Here is a 21,021-nt window from a genome sequence, read left to right on the forward strand (position 1 = left end):
ACTGACAGGCAATAAAAGAGAAATAGAAAAGGGCCTAAAGCTGACAGTGGGGCAAAAGGACAAAAGGTAAAAAGTAGGAAATTTTTTTTTATTTTTCATAGTAAAAAGTTTTTCTTGGTTTCTTTTGTAATTAATGACACCCAAATTAGCAGTGTTGTCCTGCCGCTGTCAGTTTTAAACGACACTAAATTTTATTTCTATGCTTATGAAACATATTTGTCTGTTGTATGTAGTTGATTACTGTAATATTATCCTAAGGTCTATACTTTTATATGTCAATGCACCTGTCTGCTGTCTACGTGCCTGTGCCCCCCCTCTCTCTCTCTATATATATATCTATATATGTGTGTATATATGTGTGCGTGTGTGTGTGTGTATTGAGAGAGAGAGAGAGGTCTCACCACCGCTTTACAACCGGTGTACGTCCCTGTAACAACGCTTTGGTAAAATAGTTTGATAGAATAATTATCAGACTCAAAAGAAAAAATACTGGGGTTGATTTATTCGACTAAGAGGTCTTCAAAGCAGTGCTGCATCATAGCTGCTGTCTGAAATACGTAAAAGACACTATATATATATATATATATATACATCTGTGTGTGTGTACGTTTATGTATGCAAAATTCCTGATATGAAACCGTGTGTTGAAACAAATATTGTTATATTTGGGGATGGTTTTTTTTTTGTTTTGTTTTTACCAAAATAACCAGACGTACTATACACTCGTTCTTCACTTCAGCTTCGTTATTATTCTTAACTTTAGTGTACTTTGTCTGAAATCTTTCGTGACACTCCTGTGACCTCTTCAGTGACTCTTAATTCCACTTGTCTCAGAATGGACTAAACAGACACGTGGGATGGTGAGTTGCTGAAGAGGTCACAGTACGTGTGACGAAAGATTAAAGACAAAGGACAGTAAAATAAGAATAATTATGAAGCTGAAGTGAAGAACGAGTATATAGTACTGATTATTTGCCCCCCCCCCCTTGTGAGTAGATTTGGTAGATGGAAACTGAAAGAACCCCGTCGTATATATATATATATATATATATATATATATATATATATATATATATATATATATGTATATATATATATATATACATATATATATATATATATATATATATGTATATATATATATATATACATATATATATATATATATGTATGTATGTGTATATGTTTGTGTATCTGTGTTTGTCCCTCCCCCCAACATCGCATGACAACCGATGGTGGTGTGTTTACGTCCCCGTAACTTAGCGGTTCGACAAAAGAGACCGATAGAATAAGTACTAGGCTTCCAAAAAATAAGTCCTAGGGTCGATTTGCTCGACTAAAGGCGGTGCTCTAGCATGGCCGCAGTCAAATGACTGAAACAATTAAAAGAGTATATACATATATACATATATTAAAAAAAAAAACCAAGAACAAACACAAGAAAAATCAACAGCGCGAGGGCGTGGTACATGCAAAGTATTAGCAGACGCTCAGGGAAGGAAAGAAAGGTAGTTTTACATTTCGAGCAAAGCTCTTCGTCAGAAACAAGAGACGGCGGTACGTCCAAGAGAAAAGGAAGACAGAGGGAAAAAATCGCTAACGATCCACATGTGGTTACATTTTGCATGTATGAAGTCCTGGCGTTTTTTTTTTTCTTGTGCTTGTTTTTCGTTTTTTGGGGGTGGGGGATTAACTATTTACCCCACGCTCACACGGACCCCCGGCCTATCTATCGTTTTTTTACTTGGTTTGCAAGATTCTTTATCTGAATTCATGTGTTGAAGTATGTTTCATTGTGTCTGGGGAGAGTCATTCTCTTTTAGTACCTTTTTATTTAACACACTCACCGGTTCGATTTCCACCCATTTAGTTATTTATTTTTTCTAAAATTCTTGTTGCGGCTTTCAACCTTTTCAAGTCGTTGACTCTGTCCGTTATCAGAGCTGGCTTCTTTCTGTTTGTTTGTGCGTTATGTATGTATGTATGTATGTATGTATGTATGTATGTATGTATGTATGTATGTATGTATGTATGTATGCGTGTGTGTATATTTGTATGTATGTATGTATGTATGTATGCATGTGTTCTGCATATTCATGTTTGTGTGTTTGTACATACACATACACACACTCAAACATGAACACACACATGAATATGCAGAATACATACACACATGTATACAAACGTACACGCATGCAAATATGCATACATACACACACACATACATACATAATACATACATACATATATATATATATATATATATATATATATATATATATATATATATATATATATATATATATATGCATACACACACATACATGCATGCATACATAAATACATATGTGTATACACATGCACACTGACACACACACATGCGCACAAACAAACAAAACGAAAAGAAAGCAGCTCTGATAACGGACAAACGACTATTAAAAAGTTTGCTTGACGCAATAAAATTTTAGAAAAAACAAATAACTAAATGAGTGGAAATCGAACCGGTGTGTGTGTGTTAAATAATAAGGCATGAAAAGAGAATGACTCTCCCCAGACACAATAATATATATATATATATATTTTTAATAATGGTATTTTTATATAAGCTTAAAGCTTATGGTGATCACCGTGCAATGACCAAGGAAAATAGTTTAATAAAGGGGCATATAAGCCCTCGACAGAAAAAAAGAAGGATTTCCTATCCACCTTCTTTTTTCTGTTGAGGGCTTATATGCCCCTTTATTAAACTATTTCCCTTAGTCATTGCACTGTGATCGCCACAAGGTTATACGAAATAACATTATTATTATTTACAGAATTGTAAACCACGGCGCTATAAAAAAATAACCATTCGCACCGAAAGCATATTTTCTTAATATTTAGTAGAAGCAATAGAGTGACTCAAAAGCCGAAAGTTTAGGTTATTAGCACTTATCAAATGTTTGATGTATGTACAAAAGCATGAAACTCTCAATCCTTGACTCACTCTATTGCTCCTGCTAAATATCAGTTATATCTATCTGTCTGTCTGAATGTATGAATATATGTAGTGTATATACATGTTACATACATACTTATATACTCACGCACGCACACACACACACACACACACACACACACACATGCACATACACGCATGCACATACACGCATATGCTGTCACTAAGAAAAGCTGCATTCTCCCTTTTTGACTGATAGATTTTTTTAAAATCTTTAGTCAGCAAACCTCGTGTGACAGTTAAAACAGGTTAATAGCCGAAATTGAAGTTATCTTTAACTTTACTGTCCTATTCAAGTTTATCTTGTTTATTGTCTCTGGTGACATTGTTGCACAAACAAAAAATATGTGTGGTAACAGGATAGTAATTTCTTGTTCCAATTATTACATACACTTCACTAGATTTACTAGTTTTTAGCCCTAGGTCTGTCTAAATCCTGTAGAAGTACTATGCAAAGGAAGTCCAACTATTTTGCCCCAGATCAGCTTTGATCTGCTAGACCTATAATGAAAGGCGTTCAATCCATGGACTTATTTATTGTTTTTGTTCTTATTTGACCCAAGGTCAGCCCTGATCTAGCTGGCCAAAGGCGTTCTGACCATGACCACCATTTCCTTTTTTAGGTACCTAATACTATATTGTGCAATTTATATTTTATCTTGTTTCGGTCATTAGACTCCGGCCATGTTAAGGCACGGCCTTGAAGAATTTTTGGTCGAATGAATCGACCCCAGTACTTATTTTACCAGTCTCTTTTGTGGAGCTGCTAAATTACGGGGACGTAAACATATCAACACTGGTTGGCAAGTGGTGGGGTGGACACACACACACACACACACGTATATCAAAATAATAATAAAACAAAGAACATTCTTTAACATATCTTTAATGATTCGTTAGAATTGTTTCTGTATCAATTCTACTTTCTGTACCAATTCTACTTTCAAAAATTCGATGTAAACATTTACGTAATGTTTGTCGTTTTAGACATTAGAGAGGCATTTCATCAGACTTGCATCAAAGGTGTTCTGTCGCATTGTGCGTCTTCCAAACCTTGTTTTTGTGCTTATACCGAGAGGAAGTAAGTAGGGCAGATATTATGTGGGGAGAGGGAATTAGGGAACCCGTGGAAGAGGTAGGCCCAGGCAGACCTGGGCTGAGGTGGTGAGGCAAGACCTTCGTACATTGGGCCTCACCGAGGCGATGACTACTGACCGAGACCTTTGGAAATGTGCTGTGCGTGAGAAGACCCGGCAAGCCAAGTAAGATCGTTGCCAGTGCCCCTGGACTGGTTCTTGTGCGGGTGGCACATGAGATGCACCATTTTGAGCGTGGCCGTTGCCAGTACCGCCTGACTGGCTCCTGTAGGATTTTCGAGCGAGATCGTTGCCAGTGCCCCTGGACTGGCTTGTGCGGGTGGCACATAAAAGACACCATTTCGAGCGTGGCCGTTTTCGTGCGGGTGACACGTAAAAGCACCCACTACACTCTCTGAGTGGTTGGCGTTAGGAAGGGCATCCAGCTGTAGAAACTCTGCCAAATCAGACTGGAGCCTGGTGTTGCCATCCGGTTTCACCAGTCCTCAGTCAAATCGTCCAACCCATGCTAGCATGGAAAGCGGACGTTAAACGATGATGATGATGATGATGATGATGATAAGAGAAAGAAGAAGAAGAAGGAGTCATGACGTGTTTCTTTCAATAAGGTTTTGGTCAGCTGTAGGGCATAGTAGAAGACACTTGTCCAAAGGGCCATGCAATGAGACCAGAACCATATGGTTAAGAAGCAAGCTTCTTACCACACAACTATGCTTGCGCCTGTGTATTTTCTGAGTTTAAGCTGGTAGGTTATGATTTAAGTGAGGTTTGGCTATTTTTAGAAAGAAGGTCGTGACTTCATAGAGGGTCTCTTGTCTCACGTCTTGTTTTGCTTTCTGGCATGGTGTATCTCAGACTACACTAACCAGTGTGCGTGTATCTCTTTTAAGGTTGGAAAGTGTTGAAGGACAGTCGGTTGCTCTAATTTAGCTCGTTAGCCTTGATCCAGTTAACACCATGACGGATGGTGTTCCAACCATTATCATCCTCTCATTTTCTCAAGTATTTGTGTATTCAAAACTGCATTAGTTAAAGTGTCCTTCCTCTTCAAAATGGGTGGTGCATTTGAGAGAGATGTGGCTACTATTTCTAGCATTTCAAACTACTACATAAAGACTGGCTTCTACCTTTGTCTCCTATGGTAATTTTTGTGAGGAGAATAATCTGATGTAATTTCCTTTGTGAGTCACCTGACAAGCCAGTAATTTTCTCACTCTGGGGAGACATTTTAAGTGAGATTACCCATCCTTGTTAACACATAGTTGCAAGCATTACAACTCTTTCTACATACAATTATACCATCATTAACATTTTCAAATATTGTGCAGTTGACTTTCTTCACAAACAAGACAATATTATCCACACACACACACACAAAATAAGATAGCATTTATTTAATCGGTTTGAATATTTCCAGAGTTAACGACTCTCATTTATTTCATTATATATAAGGAATTAAAGTGCATGTATTTATAAATGCCAAGTCTCTTATGAACCAAACAGATAATGTCAACAGTTTAGACCTTTGTGGCTAATATATGATTTATTTTGTATCATTACAAAATGTCATCGAAAATTCAAAAATGGTTTCTTTTGACAAAAATGTGTTAATTTGTTATTTAATCTCCAAATCAACACTGATCATGTCATTCCAGCTGTAATGATTCTGTCTTTGGCAGATATCATAGATTATTTAATGTTGGAGATGTTCTTGCTTGGCAAGCGGCTTGATCTGAGATCGAGTATTGCAATAGTTACTGCACTGAAGATATATCAGCCATTCAAAAACACACAAAATCATAATTTAAGCATTTATTATTATTTTTTTGTGTGCCATGATCTTGACTGCTATAGAACTGTGTCAATGACGAAGTTGTAGTTGGTGTGATGAAAATTTTGACACCAAATAATAAATGTTTAAGTGAAGTTAAGTCTTGGTGTATTTTTGGAATGGCTAATATGTATCTTCCATGCTGTAGTTGTTTATTTAATGCATCTTTCCAATTTTTTTAAATGATGGTGTGTGATTTGAAGGAAATTTGACTATTACTATTAGTATGTGGGATGACCACTTAAAAACTCCTTTCTTGGCTTGAATGTTGTGTTATTAACTCGAGTACTTATAAAACAGAATTTTGCTGGTAGATGATGTCACCTATAATTCCAGTAGGATACTGCTGTTTATAATTTAGACAAAAAGCCAGCAATTTTAATGGGAAGGATACGTCGATTACATCTATCTCAGTACTTGACTGGTACTTTATTTTATTGACCCCCCAAAAACATGGGAGACTAAGTTGTTCTGATGGGATTTGAACTTAGAACAAGAAGAGCCAAAAATGCTGCAAGATATTATTCTGACGTTCTAACATAAAAATGGATTGGAGACATTGAGAAAGTGGTCGAGAAAATGCTTTGCCATATTTTTGTGCTTTTATTTTTCTAATACTGGTTTCAGACATTGGACTGCAGCCTTGCTTGGGCATCACATTTAAGGGATTTAGCCAGCAATATCAACCCTTATAGTTGTTATATTTAAACCTGTTTGTTGATCTGCTAAGTTACAAGACATAAAGCAACACAAACAAAAAAAAATCCGGTTTTAAGCCAATGTAAAGACATAAACATACACATACACACATGTATATACACATGAAATGGGCTTCTGTCTGCCAAATCACATCCAGTTATTGGTCAGTATGAGAACACAGTAGAAGACACTTGCTCAATGTGCCCTACAGTGGAATGGAACGCTGTTGTGAAGTGAACTTTTTAATGACATTTCCATGTTTTATTTAGACTCTGATTTCAAATTGCTTTCTATTATCTTTGTGAACCTGATGGTATGTCTTAACACTTTTAAGCACATTATTCAGTGTATCATGGGTCAAAAAATGTTGGAAAACTAGTCTTAGTCTAAAGTAATAGGTTCAAATTTTGGCACAAAGCCAGAAATTTCGCTTAACTTGATCATATCGAGTCCATTGCTCATCTGCTAGCTATTTCACCTACTCCCAAAAGGATAAAAGGCAAAGTCAACCGTAGTGGAATTTGAACTCAGAACATAATGGCAGATAAAATACTGCAAAGCATTTTGCTCAGTGTGCTAATGATTCTGCCAACTTGCCACCTTAATGTAAAATAATATTTAAGGACACACAATGCTGCTTTTCCAAAAATAAATATTTGCCTTTTATCTTTCACTTGTTTCTGCAACCATGCTGTGGCACTGCTTTCAAGGGTTTAGGCAAACAAATTAACTCCGGTACTTTTTTTTATAAGCCTAATACTTTATCTGCCTTTTTTGTGTTCAACTGCTAATATAGGAATATAAACAAATCAACAATGGTTGTCAAGTGGTGGTCGGGGAGAAACACAAACATAATGACACCTATATACATATATATATATGATAACATTATCCTATGTATTTTCCTTTTCAAAATGGTAAGTTGTATTTGAAGGAAATGTGGCTGTTATTTCTAGCATTTCAAGCAAACGCATAGAGGTTAATTGCCTCCCTTGGCTCCTACAGTAATTTTAATGGTGGGAACATTCGAACACACACACATTCATACACATGCTCACACACATACACAAACACAAAAAACAAGCTAACGGTTATTCAATTAGTTTCAGTACCTCCAGCACCATTTATCCCACCGTATGTAGTAAATTGAAATGCCAAGTCTCTTATGTAAAGCTAACTAATTATATCAGGACTTAGGTCCTTTGTTACGAATATGTTTTCTTTCATATTAGAAAATATCATTGAATATTCATAAATGATTTTTTTAGAGTGTTTCCTTTTTTGGATCTTTTTTAAAACGGGGGCCACATTTTTCATTAATGTTTTTTAATTAAGCAAGATTTTAGAGTGATTTACAAAAAAACTTTTGTAACTTTGTTATATTGGTTTATTTAATGTTTCGGGCCGAAAAAGTGATATCTCGTGCAATGAGATTTTGATAGAGATTTTAATTAAAATGTGAACACTTCAATAGAGGCAGTCTTTGGTGGGTTTACTCTCAGACCTTTTAATATATATATATACAATGTGTTGGGGAGCTGGCAGAATTACTAGTATGCTAGACAAAATGTTTAGCTGCATTTCATTCATCTTTTGTTTTGGGGTTCAAATTCTGCCGAGGTCGACTTTGCCTTTCATCCTTTTGGTGTTGATAAAATAAGAATCAGTTGAGCAATGGACTTGCCCTTCCCTAAAAATTGCTGGCCTTGTACCGAAATTTGACACGAATAAATGCAATATGATGTGTGTGTGTGTCTGTATATATATATATATATATATATACACCCCACACATGTATATATACACCCAATAATCCCTCACCATATTGCGGTTCACCTATCACGGTTCGCCTATAGCAGTTTATTATTTAAGCTTACATCGATTCCTCCTTGTTGTTTTGCATTTATAATAGAATAAATATATACATATTATAAAAATAATATATATATATATATAGTTCAGTACTGTTTCACCTATCGCGGGGTTTTTGAAATGTAACACTAGCGATAGTCGACAGATTACTGTATATTTATACATACACACACACACACATATATATATATATATATATATATATATATATATATATATATATATATATATATATATATATATATATATATATATATATATATATATATATATACAGGCATGGTTGTATAGGGCTTTCCTATAAGTAGGTTATCTCCCTTGGCTAGGCGGCGCTCCATGTAGATAATTAAACTTCCGGAGACTACCCACGCCATTGTTATTGTTTTACGTCTTATGATGGATATAAAGCAGCTTGATGATTCAGCTATCGAAGTACTTACTGTGCCTGAGTTAAAGAAATATTTAAGATTATATGGACAGTATGTTACTGGAAGAAAGGCGGACTTGACTGAAAGGTTGAAAGGAATAAAAATTCTGTCGATGAAGAATGTCAACAAAGTAAATTCATCGGACGATAAGTCTGAAGTATCGGACGATACTTCAGACAGGAATAAGCAGAAGCTTATATCTCCTCTCGGTGAAGTATTGCCTGATCTAAAGATCTTTGTAAGTTGCCGAATTTCACAAATAATGACATAATTACCTTGTGCTAAGGATGAAAGCAAAGCAACTGTTAAGGAGTGGCATATTTTACCACGACAGACACGTACACAGCATCGAATACCACGATGTGAGTGAAAGCTGCTCTCACTGTATTGTCCTGTGTCTGGTAATCCCTTCAATACCGACATCAAACCAAAAAAAGAATCCTGACCACAGTGTGGGTAATTATGTCAAAGGTCACTGGCAATGTGCATTCAGCTGATTGCAACTGTTAAAGCAAGTCACTGAGCACGCGTACATGTCATACGGGAGAGTTCCAATCAGGGGTGGATTACAACCTTATAGGAACCCCCTATAGGTAACATGTTTGTTTACCAACTACATGGTTTTTGGGTTAAGTCTTACAGTCCAGCACCTTGGGCAATTCTTCTCTTTTGACACTTGGCCAACCAAACCCTTTTGAGTGTATTTGGCTGGTTGATAAAACTGTATGATGCCCATCACACACACACACACACACACACACACACACACACACACACACACAAGTAGTAATGATAATAATAATAATAATTCTGTTTTATTGGCCACAACGGCTAATATAAATCAAAAACATGTAAAGAAAGAGAAAGACATACACTGTTAGATCATTGACATAGCCATACCATATGACATGAGCATTGTTAGGAAAGAGGTTGAAAAAATTGTCAAGTACTTTGAACTGAAAATGGAAACCACAAAACTGCTGAGAATGTGGGAGCGTAATGTAAAAGTGACACCAGTTGTGATTGAATATTAGTGTCAAACCCACTGAAACTTCAAGGTTTCTTAAAGCAGTTGGGAATATCTTGCAAGATTGGTGTCATACAAAAATTGGTCTTTTAACTACTGCATACATTTTAAGGAGTTTATTATTGTTTCAGGTCCATTGCATTTTCCATCTACACTGCTTGACAAAGTAATAATATAGTGTGTGTGTGTGTGTGTATATATATATATATATATCTGTAATATATGTAACAATTATTCGGTTGCCATAATAAAACTCTGAGTTTCGGATGTCGGGGCGGAAACCTGCACCGGCATCTCTTCAGTTATCGAGGCAATCAAAATATGCTATGATAACTGAAGAGATGCTGGTGCAGGTTTCCGCCCCAACATCCAAAACTCGGAGTTTTATTATGGCAACTGAATAATTGTCACATATACTACAGATAAATTCCTCTGTTTACATAATATTGAGGTCTCTTTCATTCTTTTGTTGTCTTACCATTACTATTTATATATATATATATATATATATATATATATATATATATATATATATATATATATATATATATACGTATTACACCCATTACACTCCTGGAGGAGTTGGTATTAGGAAGGGCATTCAGCTGTAGAAACATTGCCAAATCTGACTGGAACCTGGTGCAGCTCTCTGGTTTACCAGCTCCAGTCAAATGGTCTAACCCATACCAGTATGGAGAGTGGTCGTTAAATGATGATGATGATGATAAACACACATGCACAGACAGTCAGACAGAGGGAGAGAGTGCAGACTGTATTTGTTTGCTTGATGACTGTCTCTGGAAAAAATGAAATAGTGTTTTTATTTTTTGAGATATACTTGTCAAACTTGAGTCAGTTTGTTTTCATGAAGTATTTTGTTGATTTCGCTCAATGAGCCAGCCTTGCCCTCAATGACAGTCAGCAGGTGACCTTGGAACCAGCCACAGGCCTTTGTCACTATCTTCTGTTTTAGGCCCCCGAAGGCCCTGGTAATCCTGACCCTCAGCTCATCCTTTGTGTTGCAGCTGGATTTGTTGGACTTTCATTCCACTTTGTCCCACACAAAGAAATTGAAGGGATTGAAGCCAGGTGAGTTGGGAGGCCAAATGTTACATGCTGTGTGATCAAAGAAATTCTCTGACAGCCAGGCCTGGGTTTTCCATCTAGTGTGGCAGGACACAATGTCTTGCTACCACATGTATGGCCTCCCTGCAGTTACCTAGTTGATCCAGGGCTTCACTACCTCACACATGACATGGTTGAAGCCATTGGTGTTTAGCCTGAGGCTCTCAGAGATGTCACCTTTACTGCTGATGATACTGAAGACCATGATTGTCCCTGGAAATTTTGTCTGCTTGGGTGAGGCAGCAAGCCACCTGTTGTTTTGGGAGTTGATTTTCTGGTCTTGACAGAAATTCTTCTCATTGGGGAAGAATCACAGCATGACTGGCTCTAGTGAGTGTTTCAACTTGTTGATCAGCTTCTTGATGTGCTAGAATTGTTTTTCTTGCATCAGTTTGGACATTGACCCTTCCTCATCTTGTATGAAAAATTGCAAATGTCCTCATGCACCACCAGCCTGATGAACTTTTTATCCACACCATTCTCCTGTGCAATGGCACGCATTGACTTGCTGAGATCATTGTTGATGACCCCCTGGATTTCATCAGTTAATTCTGGTGTTCTGGGAATATATACTTATATAATGTGTGGTAGCCATGTATCCCCTCTGTAGCAAGACGCGTATGATTGTCCCTTAATCATACTTAGCCTTGGTATAAAGCCACTTCCCTGCCTCAAATACTCTCCATCTTAGTAGCAGGGGCTTTTTCCTTTTCCCCTGTTCACTCTGTCTTGCAAATTATTTGGCAACCTCACCAGTGCCATCTGAAGTGGTTGTCATTAGGAAGGGTGTCCAGCCATAGAAACCATGCCAAAGCAGACATCGAGGCTTGGCATAGCCATGTGGCTCGCTGAATCATATCAAACCATTGTATCCATGCTTGTATAGAAAACAGACATTAATTGATGGTGATGATGATGACAACCATGGTAAATCTGGCCCTGGAAAAATTCAGTGGTGCCACTTTCTCTTAGTACAGTGGTTCTTAGTTGGGGTCCATATGGCCCCTGAGAGTTCATAAAGGATTTTTTGGGATCCACAATAGTATCTTAAGGATCCCTGAAAATTTTTTACTTTAGATGTATGTATAGGTATGTATTGCAAGAAACAGCTAGGTTTCTTTTCCTCTCACATTTTTACATAGTTCAACTTATACAAAGTTAATGTGTGAGAAACAAAATCGGAATTTTGAAAGAAGTTTCGATAAAACTAGTTTTTAAACATCAAATGGCTATGGGAATCCACCAGAATAGAATAGTAATCAAAGGAGTCCATAGATAAAAAATGGTTGAGAATCCTTGTCTTAGAGTATTATATTTACTCTCGTATAAGTTAGACTAATTTAGTGTTAAATTTCGATACTAAATTTTTCCTTTCATATTTTTACCTTTGCACTCCAGTTTTTTCAATGTACAACTTATACAGGAGTAAATATGGTATAACTAAAGTAAATAGGCTAATCTGGCAGCTACATTGATTCCTGACCTGCTAGAAATAATAACCAGATTTCTCCTATACATGCCCTACTCTCTTTCAAAATGAAAAATGCACAAAAAGTATTGGATAATATAATCGTTTGTACCCTTTACAAAATGGCCGGATAGTCACAGTTGAAAAGTCTCAAATCATAGATTTTTTTACTTACTCAAGGTTGACCTGAAGCTTAACAATAACTGACAGTATGCCTCCCTCACACACATAGTTTGTATGCCTTTCATATGGATATTGTAGATGAACAACTTGCTTTTTTTCACCTCAGTTTCTCATAGACAAACACACTTCTATACAGCAATATTAAATATACAGTGTTTGTCAAAATGTAATCTCACACAGACAATGCATAACCTAGTTTAATCATTATATAAACCAGTTTCGTTATATAAAACATTTCGAGTATTAGCCAACTTCATTCAGTCGACACTCCTTTATAAAACAACACACTTCAGTGTATCCTTGTTCCTACCATATATTTGATCAATACATCTATAATATTCACATAATACACACACACACATATATATTCTTTTACTTGTTTCAGTCTTTTGACTGCAGCCAAGCTGGAGCACCACCTTTAGTTGAGCAAATTGACCCCAGGACTTATTCTTTGTAAGCCAAATTCTTATTCTATTGGTGTCTTTTGCCGAACTGCTCAGTTACGGGGACATAAACACAGCAGCATTGGTTGTCAAGTGATGTTGGGGGCACAAATACCCCCTACAAACATATACACGCACACACATACATACATACATACATACACATATATGTATATATGTATGTGTGTTATGTGAACGTGAGAGTTTAATATACTAATTTAACCTCTTGATAACCATAGGATTACGACCATTTCACAGCCTTCATCATGTAATATTGATTTCAGTCTATAATGCATAACATGTTTATTGGTGAAGACATATAAAGTAATTTATTATAGACTGAAATTATTATTACATGATGGTATCTGTCTAGCAAATTCTGCTACCAAAGTACTCGTCAACCTTGGATGATGATTAAAACTAATTATGTAATATGCATAAGGAACTTCTTAACCACATGGCCATGCTTTTACCCATATAACACTTTAATAACTGTTCATTATATACAAAAAGCTTGGTAACTGGGTAGCTGTCATTGGTGCTGTTTACCTCTAGGTCAAAAGTTTTAATGTACTGCCAAGGTTATTATAGAAATTAACAGAAGGCATACTCGTGAACTGAAGTCAAAAAGCAGTTCAGATGGTATGTTAGTAATGATATATTATTTCAATATTATTTCAGTGTGTTATATGACATAATTAGTCATAATTAGTGTTAACAGTGTTTAAAGAGAAATAATGATGGCTAGAGTAAGGAGGGAATAGAAGTATAGGGAGTTATCTATCGGCAACAGCTGCTTCATGTGTGTGTATGTGAGTGTGTGTGCATCATTATCATCATTATCATACTGGCATAGAAAACTGGTTGTATATATAAATAAACTCAATAAGGCAGCAAGCTGACAGAATTGTTATTAGCATGCTGGGCAAAATGCTTAGCAGTATTTTGTCAGTCTTTACATTCTGAGTCCAAACTCCAATGAGGCCACCTTTGCCTTTCATCCTTTTGGGGATAATAAAATAAGTACCAGTTGAGCTCTAGGACCAGTGTTATCAACTTAGCCCTTCCCCTGAAATTATTGGTCTTGAGCCAGAATCTGAAACCAGTATGTGTGTGTGTGTGTGTGTGTGTATATATATAACCTCGTGGGCATCGGTACCATTTTCCTCTTTCTCCGTTCTTCCATTCTCCGAACTTTCCATCTTTCCGACGAAGGGCTACGCCCGAAACGTCATACACTCTCTCTTTCCTTTCCTGAGCGTCCAATAATACTATCCATATCACGTCCTCACTTTGTTGTTTTTTTGTTTTTTTGTTATTGTTTTTTTTTTAACTATATATATATATATATATATATATATATATATATATATATATATACAGGTAAGGAAATAATTTTATTCTCAAACGCAGGATAATGCTAATGATATAGCATGAACAGGATAAACTATCCATATTTTGCTGAAAAATCTGTTGGCATCCAGCCATGAGACTTGAATTCACATCCTTGTGATTACGCATCAAAGGCTTTACCATTCAGCTAAACTGCCCCAACAACAAATTCTTCTGCAAATTTAGGATATATAAATGTAGCTTTATAAGATTCTATCATATGTTAAATTCAACCTACGTTGAAAGGCAACAAAGTTTGCTTTAGAAGCATTGAGATGTATTGAAAGATAAGGAAATAATTTGGATCTTTTTTAAAACGGGGGCCACATTTTTCATTAACGAAACACTTTGAAACTTGGAACACTGGTAGAATGTGTCATATAAAACATCTTTTTCTCTTAGTCTTCTTAAAAAAAAAAGAAATCCATAAATTATTCCATGTTAAAGTTGTCGTATTTCTGTAATTTCAACCAATCACTGACGTCCATTCAGCCGATATACATTAAGCGCCGACTACATAAACAAACGATTCTGAAACAATTAACCCTAACCCTAACCCTAACTCTAACCCTAACCCTAACCCTAGGGTTAGGGTTAGAGTTAGGGTTAGGGTTAGGGTTAGAGTTAGGGTTAGGGTTAAAGCAAATTTAAAATGAAAAAAGCAAATAAAACGAAGAATCGTTTGTTTATGTAGTCGGCATTTAATGTATATCGGCTGAATGGACGTCAGTGATTGGTTGAAATTATCGAAATAAGACAATTTTTTACATGAAATAAATTCGAATACAAAAATATTTTTCTGTTCTATAACACAAAATAGATAAGTATACGAAGTTTGAAAGTCTTTCGGTACCAAAAACACTACGTAAAACATTAATGAAAAATGTGGCCCCCGTTTTAAAAAAGATCCAATAATTTTATTCTCAAACACAGGATAATGCTAATAATATAGCATGAACGGGATAAAATATCCATATTTTGCAGAAAAATGTGTTGGTGGCCAGTAATGAGACTCAAACAGGTATTTTCTGAAAAATATGGATAGTTTATCCTATTCATGCTATATTATTAGCATTATCCTGCGTTTGAGAATAAAATTATTTCCTTATCTGTATCTCTCAATACATCTCAACGCTTCTCAAGCAAAATTTGTTTGCTGACTTTGAACATAAGTTGAATTTAATATATATATATATATATATATATATATATATATATATATATATATATATATGTATGTATGTATGTATGAAATATATATCTCTCTGCATGGGTATTCATGTTTATGCATGATAGTGTATACATGCATATAAATATATATGATGTGGTGAAGCACAACCTTCGAACATTGGGCCTCACCGAGGTAATGACAAGTGATCGAGACCTTTGGAGATATTCTGTGCTTGAGAAGACCTGGCAAGCCAAGTGAGACCGTAACCGTGCTCTATAACCAGCCCATTTAAGAATACCCTTCAATCATTGGACAATAAACTATGTTTGCGAAAACCTGTTGAGGCAAGTGAAATTGTTGTCGTGACCAATGACAGTACCGCCTAATTGGCCCCTGTGCCAGTGAAACGTTAAAAGCACCATTCGAGCATGATCATTGCCGGGGCCACTGACAGGCTTCTGTGCCTGTGGCACATAAAAAGCATCACTCGAGCATGATCTTACCAGCTTCGCCTGACTGACTCCTGTGATGATGGCACATAAATAAAAACCATTTGAGCATCGTCGTTGTCAGTGTCGCTGGACTGGCTCCTGTGCAGGTGGCACGTAAAAAGTACCATTTGGGCGTGGCCGATGCCAGTACCACCTGATTGACCCTCATGCCGGTGGCACATATGAGCACCCACTACACTCTGTGAGTGGTTGGCATTAGGAAGAGCATCCAGTTGTAGAAACTTTGCCAAATCAGATTGGAGCCTGGTGCAGCCTTTTGGCTCATCAGCTCTCAGTGAAACCGTCCAACCCATGCCAGCATGAAAAGCGGACGTTAAGCAACGATGATGATGATGATATATATATATATATATATATATATATATATCTCCTTTAGATTAACACTGATGAGAGAAATATAAATAATTGTTATGGTTGGAATTAACTTGCCCATACCAATCTATATCTTCTCAAAATGGCCGTTAGACTTTGCACCTGATCAAGATTCCTTTTAAAATCATTTTATACCAACTTTCTCATCTATTTGGATTACTGCTATACATTCACCATCCACATATTTTAATGTCTTCATTGATTTTAATATGGACATACAACCTCACAAGTACATTTATGTATTTTTATATATTTATATATTTATGAATTTTTATATTATATCTTGTGTATATGAATGCATCTATGCATGGTGTGGAGTATTCCGATGCTTTGAAATATATTGAGTGAATATGAACACTGTGTTCTCTCTTTTTTGGTTTTATATGTATCGCTCAGACGTAGATGCACTCTGCACCGCCAGCAGATTGCATACCCAGAATACCGAATGATACCTTTTAGTGATCATATTGAGAAATGCGCAAAACAAATGCTACCACAATTTTTAATTTTTCCTTTTTATCAATGTGCCATTAAAACACCAACACAGATTAGATTAAATAAGGAAACCTTGTTCATTCAAAAATACAAATCCAAACTTAACCATTGCTAACACATTTAAATAAGGAAATTCATCACCCCACTGAGAAAAAAGGGGAAAAAAATATAGAACAAAACCATGGTAAATTAATCAAATTCTACCACCTCCTAGATTTCGATTATCTCCCCTATACCGGAAGAAATCCCTAATTACCTCCCCCTATCTAGAACTCTTCTTTCTTAGACTGGAGCGAACACGTTACAATGAAGTAGAGAAATTTGAAAAGACAACACGAAACCGGTTATTTCTCAAAATACAATGTTTATATACCAAAAAGATTTTATAACATTTTTCTAACATTTTTCTGACATAATTTAAATATATACTTTAACCATGTAACACAAGCCTTCTGTAGTTTCTTCACTCTTATTATCTTTTATCATCATCATCATCATCATCATCGTTTAACGTCCGCTTTCCATGCTAGCATGGGTTGGACGATTTGACTGAGGACTGGTGCAACCGGATGGCTACACCAGGCTCCAATATATATATATATATATGTATATATATATATATATATATATATATATATATATATATATTTATATTTGTTTTTATGTTCATCATCATCACCACTAGATTTAGGAATGTTATTGTTCCAAACCAGCATAAATATGAGAAAGATCAAACTTGGACATAGGTTTTTAATGTGTGCATGTGTGTGTGTGTGTGAGTACGTATATGTATGTATGTATCTATCCATCCCCCCCACACACAAACTCTCTCACCTACTGTAGGAGAAGGTTAATTCATTCTGCACTGTTTGGTTCTGGCAAAATGTACAGGCTAAGGGGGAAAATACTTGTGTTCCTGTGATACCTACTGAAGATATAGTCACCCATCAAAAGAAGAGTTTGTATTATCTCTGTGTACCTCCTGCAGTCTCTGCTTTGGGCAAAACATCTCAGATATCTATTTCATACATATATGTTTGTGTATGTGTTTAAAAGTATTCATTGAAATACAGATGTTTCAATAATGGACTTGATATGTACAGATGTTTCAATAATGGACTTAAAATACATTTGTACTATAAGTAACCATCATTTCTTAAGCAAACTGAATTGTAAATAAATGTTAAAAATTAAGAAATAATGTTTAATGGTTACACATTGTAGCATATATACCATACAGTTGATGCAACACACACATATATATATATATATATATATGGTGACAAAAATATATCACAGGATAAGGTAGAAAACAGTGTTCGTTAGATTTACATTAAAGAAACAGGGAAAAATAAAAGGAAAAGTCATTTATGTTTTGAGCGTACACTGTTCTTCTGAAAGAAAGAGTAGCCATATATAAATGGCCAGAAGTGATAAAGGAGTAGATGAACAACTTGCCTATTTTCACCTCAGTCTCTCATATACAGATGAACTTCTATACAACAATATTGAATATAAAAGATTTGTCAAAATGTGATCGAACACAGACAATGCATAACCTAGTTTAATCATTGTATAAACCTGTTTCATTATATAAAAGACTTCGAATATAAGCCAGCTTCATTCAGTTAACTCTCCTTTATAAAACAACATACTTCAACGCACCCTTAGTTCTCTTAAGGAATTGCTTTGGGCATGGGTAGTAAGGGAGACAACCATGAGGCTAACATACGTGTGTGTGCGTGCATGTTGGTGCATGAAGTTATTTCCCTTCGTCGGTGCCCGATAGCTGCTGACCTTGGCGAGAGAGACAAGGTTTTCACCTTTTCGATATCAGTGAAGAATTTCACTGGAAAAGAAGATATAAGATTGCCAGGTTTTTGTCTCTCTCGCCAAGGTCAGCAGCTATCGGGCGCCGACGAAGGGAAATAACCCTGAAATCCGGATACGTTCGTGCTGCAGATCGAGGTGAGAGGGATAACTTCCCTTGGCAAACAGGACACAGTCGTGTGTCGATAAGCCAGCTGGAGGAGATGTCCTCCTGGGGCTAAAAGCAACAGTAACATCCACCCCTAGGGGTCAGCCACACTTAAGTGGCAATATACTACACTTATATATATATATATATATATATATATATATATATATATATATATATATACATATATATATGTGTGTGTGTGTAAGTATATACAGGTGCATACAAGCAAAACATACAGTATATATTTGCATGCGTGCGCGCGTGTTTTCTTATATAAATGCAACCAATTTGTTCAGCAGCTACCAAAGCTTTCCTTGGCAACGTCTAACTATAGCAGCAATCACTGCCATGCAACACACATACACGAACTTGTAACTGATATTCTATCCTATGTGTATCACTGTGCTATGATAACTGGCTGCTGCTGTAAAAGACACTGGCAGTAACATAGACTATAACAGTCATTTCTACCAAACTTTACATTAGATCAAATACTGACCAACAGAGAGTGTGTACAACAGGTGAATGAAGCTTTGTGAATCTAATACAGTTATACTTAACCCTTTAGCATTCAAATTACTCTGTCAAATATAATCCATATTTTATTCACATTGTTTTGAATTAATCATGCCTTACCTCATGCTGCTGAAATTTCAAATATGTCCTTCATTATTTTTAGAATGACATTGAAGAGTAGGTATGAGATGCCAGACCTGGCCTGCTTGAACATAAAACAGAATATTTGGGCTGGATATGGTCGATTTAAATGCTAAAGAGTTAAACTTAATGTTCATAATTGGTTTCAAGACATTGCAACTTAACTCAAGAAGCAACATAACATGAAAAAGCATTTAAAAAATTTATTAGCTCATAAAGCTCATATATTCTTTGATAAATGGTTTCTACATGTTTCTACATGTATTTTATTTTATTTTCCATTTCTGTGTATGATTTTAGGTGTTTTTTTAATTTTTATGTTTTTATGAATTTTGTTTTGATTTCATTTAATTTGTGATGATGTCTTTGTGTGGGGGCTGGCATGCCAAAGAATAGACCCAAAGTTTATTCTGCATGATTTAAAAAGGCAGCTAAAAGGGGTTGAGGTAAGATTTGGAAAACCCCCACCAGCAAGTATTGCCTAAAAACGTGTGGTTGTCCTTGCATACTGGCATGTCCCTTGCATCCCTTTTCAGCTGAGTGATCCTGATCTTATAGGCTTGTGGGTGCTGGGGCCATGTAAAAAGCATCTGTGCTGGTTTGCCAGTCCTCAGTCAAATCGTCCAGCCCATGCTAGCATGGAAAGCGGACGTTAAACGACGACGATGATGATTCTAGCTATTCAATTCTTTAAAAAAATCACATATTTTTATAATCAAATATTATTAGGAATTGTATAATTGTTAAAATATTTTGTGTATTGTAGAAGTATAAGAAAATTTTTGAAGGTAAATTTTAACATCAAAATCTTATATGGTCCCCGGTTGAGAAGCATTTGAGGGAACACAGAGTATAATGTCAGTATATAACTGACAAAAGAGCAAGAGTTACATAATCATCTTCATTAGCTTATAGCTGTTTCCACTATAAGAAGCACTACACTTCATTTCAATGGCTCTGAGGAAGTGAAGGATTTTCTTACTTCTGCTGGTTGCAAGTCTCTCAGAACGTTCATCAATATGGACATTTTTATGGTTATATATGAAACGTCTGAACCACTCATACACATGTGTGCGGCTCATATACTCCTCTCCATACACTTTCTGCAACTTTTTGTAAGCCTCTGAGCAGTTATCACCTTGAGAACTTTCTCTGTCATAGTCAATGCGATGATCACATACTACACACCTTCCTTCTAAGCACTGTTGTAAATAGCAGAAGTAAGCTAGAACATTAAAACTTAGTGTGCATGTGCAGCAGAGCTCAAGGT

The 21,021-nt window shown here is 35.9% G+C and overlaps 1 protein-coding gene across 1 annotated transcript in view; it reads left to right on the forward strand.

Annotated features, from left to right (window-relative positions):
• The window catches only part of LOC106877004 (UPAR/Ly6 domain-containing protein crok), a 32,626-nt gene that overhangs the window by 5,154 nt on the left and 6,451 nt on the right, over window positions 1-21,021 (forward strand). The window lies entirely within an intron of this gene.

This window comes from Octopus bimaculoides, chromosome 5 (genome assembly GCF_046866305.1).
Source record: "Octopus bimaculoides isolate indiv1 chromosome 5, ASM4686630v1, whole genome shotgun sequence".
Lineage (NCBI taxonomy): Eukaryota > Metazoa > Mollusca > Cephalopoda > Octopoda > Octopodidae > Octopus > Octopus bimaculoides.